Genomic DNA, 6,295 nt, shown 5'->3' on the forward strand with positions numbered 1-6,295 from the left:
TACCCTGGGAGACTAAGTGAATTACTTAATCCCCTGTGCCTCAATTTTGTCACTGATGAGACTGAGATGAAATTTTAACTGTCCCCAGGGTTCTTGTGGAGAATAACTAGTCTTGATAAAGCCTTTGGCACACTGACTGGCATACGGAGTTCAATGGACGCTAGCGTTGAGCAGGAGACGAGAGGACCACACACAGAGGCTGCTGTGCTTAACGGCTACGGGGACTTTGGGGAGGCTTCCAGAGATGGAGCGTGAAAGCTCAGTTTCTTACAGCCAGCTGAGGAGAAATGAGGGATGTGCCGTGAGGAGGCACAGAGAAAGATCTGGCAGCCCTAGGGAATGGCTGGGGAGCCAGGCGGAGCCTCAGAGACACGTGAGCACTGTCTTTATTATTTTTTTTATTTTTTATTTTTTCAAACAAAACATCTCACATATTTATTACTGAACCAACCCACTAGTTCAGAAGCATAGCAACAAAGAGAAAAATCAATTCCTGAATAAAACACATCCAGCTGTCCAGACAGTCACGTTTTCAGAGTGGTATGGTAAGATGTAAGAAGGACCTTAATACAGCATAAATATGTGTGTCATCTCATCTGTGATTCCTTATACACCCAGCTTGGTTCTTCTCCAATGTCTCCGCTTGGAGTTGTACCTGATTTTATTCCAGTTTTCCTTCGAATCCATTGGGGAATGGGATGATTCTGCTTTTGTTTCTTGGCTAGGAATCGCTTGATCCTAAAAGTCTTGTGAGAAGACATGGAGAGCAGGAGAAGCTACCGCGCACACGATGGTGGCGGGGAAAGAAGGAGCGCACTGTCTTTAAATACTGTGCTCGGGCAGTTGACACAACAAAAGAAATTAGACTTATTTTACTTCTATCCAGAAAATATCCAAGCCCAAGAGAAAATGGCAAAGACAACATTCATCTCAATATTTGAAAGAACTTGTGAATGATAAAGATTTCCTTCATTTCTTGGAGGATGATGCAAACCCTTCTCTGTGCACCACTAACTTAAAACACACTGCCTTCTTCGTGGGGTGGTCTGTCGTACCTGCATTTTCCCCTTTGTCCTTGTCAATAGAAACCCAGGTATTTTCAGGAATCAGCGGGCCGTAAACTTCAAGGGAGGCTGGGGTGTAAATCAGGATTGGTTTGACCCAGCCATGGTAACCACTGCCTTTGTCATTGGCTAGGAATGGGCATGTGACACGATTCTTGCCAATGAGAGAGGAGAGGAGGCCCTGGGAAAGTTTTCCTTACCTATTCAAAAAATAAATGAGGGAGGGGAGTGCTCTCTCTTTCCCTCTTCCATCTGTGAGACATCGCTGTGTGGATACGTGGTGCCCAAAGATGTGGCAATGTCTTGAGATGGAAGAGGACACATTTGAGGACATGAGAGCAAGAAGTAAAAAGGATCTGGGTCCTTGATGAGGAGGATCGGCTGCTAAATTATCCAATCCTGGAAGCATCGTAAAGTATGTCATTTATGATATTAATATGGAATATATTCAAATGCACTCAATGTTAAAGCCAGTCACATTTTTCCTTCTTACAGCCCCAAAAGCATCCTGCATAGACAACTGGCCGCACTGAACCTTGACAATCCAGGCTTTCATCAGAAAACAGCCATAGGCTCTCTATGGTCTTACCAAAATATTGGCTTTGAGAACTAATTTTGAATAAAGATTATTGACCCGATTTTCAGGTGAGAGATTCTGTTAGACATATTTTTTTGGTTCATTTTTTTCTCTATTTATCCTCAATTTTATTTTCGCATCAAATCATACCATTAAAGGACTGGATACATCTAGCCATTACAGTTAATACCACAAGATGTCCAGTAATGGTATAAATTGCCTGTATTAACTATATAACTACCTTTCAGAATTAATTCCAGCATAGGTAAAGGATTAATTTTCTAATTCCTAAAATTTCTACAATTCTAAGATTCTGTGATATCAAAGTTTCTAAGTATTGCACTAAACTCACTATATACTGATAAGAGATTCACTTGCTATTGCAGAAATTCACCCAAGAGATTGTCAGGAAAATGTGCTAACAGCAACAAGTTAATGGAGGCTGTAAGAAAGATTCTTTCACAAACTTTCTTCCCTTATATGGAAAAGAGCAACATCCTTCTGATTTCTGTTGAACATCTTTTTTGGACCATTTTGGATATCCCTAATACCCTTACAATCTCCTTAAGCTTCTCTCTGTCTTTTTTTTTTTTTTTAGGAAGATTAGCCCTGAGCTAACATCAGCCGCCAATCCTCCTCTTTTTGCTGAGGAAGACTGGCCCTGAGCTAACATCCATGCCCATCTGCCTCTACTTTATACATGGCATGCCTGCCACAGCATGGCTTGCCAAGCGGTGCCACGTCTGCACTTGGGATCCAAACCGGTGAACCCCGGGCCTCTGAAGCTGAACTTGCGAACTTAACCGCTGCGCCCCTGGGCCGGCCCCTCCCTAAGCTTCTCATTTCTCCATTTCCTCTTTTGTCTCCTCCATCTCATCCTCACTTTGAAACAGGATGAGTTGAAACAGTTTGTTGTCCCAGTTTCGGTTCTGGAAAGGGACAGCTCCTCAGGGATAGCAGTGACATGCTTTTCTCTTCTCACATTGCTTCTCTTTAAAGATTTTACAGGACCTACGTCTGCATTTACATCTGAAAGGAGTAATTTCATTCTGAGCCACATCCTTGCCAAAGTTTATTGAGAATATTGGTAAAGGACAACAAATTTACAAGAATCCTTTCTTTAAAAACTAGGCAGGGGGCTGGCCCCGTGGCCGAGTGGTTAAGTTCGCGTGCTCCGCTGCAGGCGGCCCAGTGTTTCGTTGGTTCGAATCCTGGGCGCGGACATGGCACAGCTCATCAAACCACGCTGAGGCAGCGTCCCACATGCCACAACTAGAAGGACCCACAGTGAAGAATATACAACTATGTACCAGGGGACTTTGGGAAGAAAAAGGAAAAAAATAAAATTAAAAAAAAAAAAACCACTTAGAAGTTGATGGTTTCCAGAAGTCTGCAGAACGTTTCAATCATTTTTATGGAGTTTACAGCACTATGCTGTATAAACTGTATTTTCTTATTTTCTATATTCTTGATGCTCGAGTGTTTGGGGCCTTGCTGACTGTTGTGATATTGTGATTTATAATAAGAAATATATATTTGGTCTTCATCCCCATTTCTGGCACAGCATTCCTAAAACCCTTGGGATTTCATAAGTGATGGGGGTGACCAAGGAGTCTTTTGTTATGTTAGGTGACTTTTGGACCCCACCTAATCATGGGGGCTGGTGGCCAGGAGAAGCAACCGTGTGATTAGAGGGTTGGGACTTTCAGCAAGCCCCACCTCCAGGGAGGGGAGAGGGGCTAGAGATTGAGTTCATTGGCCACTGGCTAATGATCTGACCAACCATGCCTATATGATGAAGCCACCATAAAACCCCAAAGGATGCAGTTTGGAGAGCTTCCGGGTTGGTGAACACACTGAGATTTGAAGAGAGTGGCGAGCTCAGAGGGCACGGAGGCTCCTCACCCTTTCCCTACACCTTGCCCTATGCAGCTCTTCCTCCGGCTGTTCCTGAGTTAGATTCTTTCATAATAAACCGGTGATCTAGTAAATAAAATGTTTCTCTGAGTTCTGCTCTAGATTTGCTTTAGCAAATTAATCGAACCCAGAACGGGGGTCATGGAACCTCCAATCTGTAGCCTGTCGGTCAGAAGGACAGGTAACACCCTGGACCTGTGATTGGTGTCTGAAGTGTGTGTGTGTGTGTGTGTTTGGGGGGCAGTCTGGCAGGACAGGTGAAGGATCCCTTAACCTGTGGGATCTGATGCCATCTCGAGGTAGGTCATGTCAGAACTGAGTTGAATTGTAGGACACCAGCAGTGTTGGAGAACTGTCTGGAGGTGTAGAGAAAACTGCCCCTCCCCCAAACACGCATCCATTGTAATTGGGAGCAGAACTCTTCCCCGGAGAGGGACGGCCCTTCCCAGGGTTAGCTCATTCCTGGAGCTAGAGGGAGTGTCCCTTCATTTGCAATCTAACCAATCCAGAGCCCAGACTCCACCGCCACCTCCTCTAAGGAGCTCTCACACTCCAGGCCAATGTTCCCCTGCCCTAATCCCCCCAGGGCCAGGTACCAGCCAATTTCGCACAGCCCCTACACTCCAGGGCCCACTGAAAGTACTCACACCAGCCAATCCTAAGCCTGCTTACCCTGCTTCAGCTGTTCCTTCCCCTGGAAACCACAGTAAAGGCTCCTGCCACGTTCTCCTCCCACTTCCTTGGCCCCTAGACCAACCCTGATGCTGCCCCATGTGACCCTGCGGGACATGCCATGAGTCCTGTTCCTAGGGATCTGCAAGGATGAAAACTTCTTTCTTCATGACGGTTGTTTCCAAGTCTTACTGTACCTGATTAACAAACCCTGGGCGTGTTTTACAATACAAACACAGTTGCTCTGCAGAGCAGTCTAGGCAGGAGACTTGCTTGTACACAGCCTCCGGGTGGGAAAGACCTTGGCACGTGCAAGGAGACTAGCTGAACTACATTGTCTGAGGGAGGCACGTGCAAGGTGCAAGGAGACTGGCTGAACCACACTGTCTGGGGGAGGGCTCTGGGCTGGGAAGTCAGCCAGGAGGTAGGCGCTGGATCCTGCATCCCGCGGGGCCTGGAAGACAAGGAGTGCGGATTTTACTCTAAATGCGAAAGGGAGCAACTAAAGGATTTTCAGCAAGGAGTGCCACAATCTGACATGTCTTTAAAGACTGCTCTGGGCGCTGTGTGGAGAAAGAATTACACTGAGCAAGAGCGGAAGCAGAGAAACCAAGCAGGAAATCTTGCAGGAGTGGAGGCCAGAGGTGACGGTCACCAAGGTGATGGCTGTACATGTGGAGACCTGTACCTTTCCAGACTCGAGCTGAATAATACAGAACTCAAAGGCTAGTAAGTCTAACAGGAGACAAGCTCAAGACCCTGCAGGATACAGAGTTTTGAGAAGAGTACATTACACCACACAACTTCTCTCTTTGATAGGATGACAAGTATTGATATAACCAGTAAAATTTTGAAATTTAGGAAGGATGTTTTTTTCATTTACTGGTTTTTTGTTTGGGGTTTTTTTGAGGAAGATTGGCCCTGAGCTAACATCTGTGCCCACCTTCCTCTATTTTATATGTGAGATGCCTACCACAGCGTGGCTTGCCAAGCAGCGTGTAGGTCCACACACAGGATCCGACCCAGTGAACCCTGGGCCACTGAAGCAGAGCACGTGAACTTAACCGCTGTGCCACCAGGCCCGCCCCTATGGAGGATTTTTTTTTAAAATCTTTAGTTCAATTCTCTTTCTCTTCTTTTCTGTGCTTCCTTTGCGTTACCTCTTTGAGATGGCACTGGGTAATAATTTATTATTATTACCTGCCCAATTTATTTCCAAATTTTTTGGAAAACAAAGATGTTAATAAACACATACTAGTACCCAGATTAAAACTCTTGGAGACTCAAAGCCCCCAAGTGGTGTGGAGCCCCTTCCTGATATGCGATTCTATATGAATAATGGTAGGTCACAATGTAAGTGGAAGGGAGACCAGCAAGATCCTGACTGTTTCACATGACTTCTTCTGTAGCTTAAAAACAGATTATAGGGGTCGGCCTGGTGGTACAGTGGTTAAGTTCGCGCGCTCCACTTCAGCAGCGCAGGATTCACGGTTTGGATCCCAGGTGTGGACCTATGCACTGCTTATCAAGCCATGCTGTGGCAGGCGTGCCACATACAAAGTAGAGGCAGATGGGCAGGGATGTTAACTCAGGGCAAGTCTTCATCAGCAAAAAGAGGAGGATTGGCGGCAGATGTTAGTTCAGGGCTAATCTTCCTCAAAAAACAAACAAAACAACAGATTATATGTCAGTGTCTTTAAAAAATGTTTGTTGCCTCTGTTTTTCTGGCGCCCTCAGAAGGCACTTCCTCTGCCTTTGGCTAATCCAATTCTAAGTGAGCACCTACTACCTGAAGCCCCGTGCTTCGTGCTGGATGATGGGATGGGGGATATGACAGGGAATGAGCGGTGGGCTTCTTAATTATCTCTCAAGTTCATCAGAAAAGGCTTCTGGAGGGAGGAGCTTTTAAGTGGAGGCCCAAATGATCAGAAGAACCAGTGGAAGGAGGCACCCAGGAAGAGGAAGGTAAAAAGAAACAGGATCCTGGACACCAAGCAGCTCCCCACCTAGCCGGGAGACAGACATGACCAGCTAATTTGAGCCCAGCATGGTTCCCGCTGTACTG

The 6,295-nt window shown here is 45.8% G+C and overlaps 1 pseudogene; it reads right to left on the reverse strand.

Annotated features, from left to right (window-relative positions):
• Positions 1–387: 387 nt before the first annotated feature.
• LOC102148955 (large ribosomal subunit protein eL39-like) lies at positions 388–793 on the reverse strand (annotated as a pseudogene).
• Between the last annotated feature and the right edge of the window lie 5,502 nt (positions 794–6,295).

The sequence above is a fragment of the Equus caballus genome, chromosome 19, assembly GCF_041296265.1.
Source record: "Equus caballus isolate H_3958 breed thoroughbred chromosome 19, TB-T2T, whole genome shotgun sequence".
Lineage (NCBI taxonomy): Eukaryota > Metazoa > Chordata > Mammalia > Perissodactyla > Equidae > Equus > Equus caballus.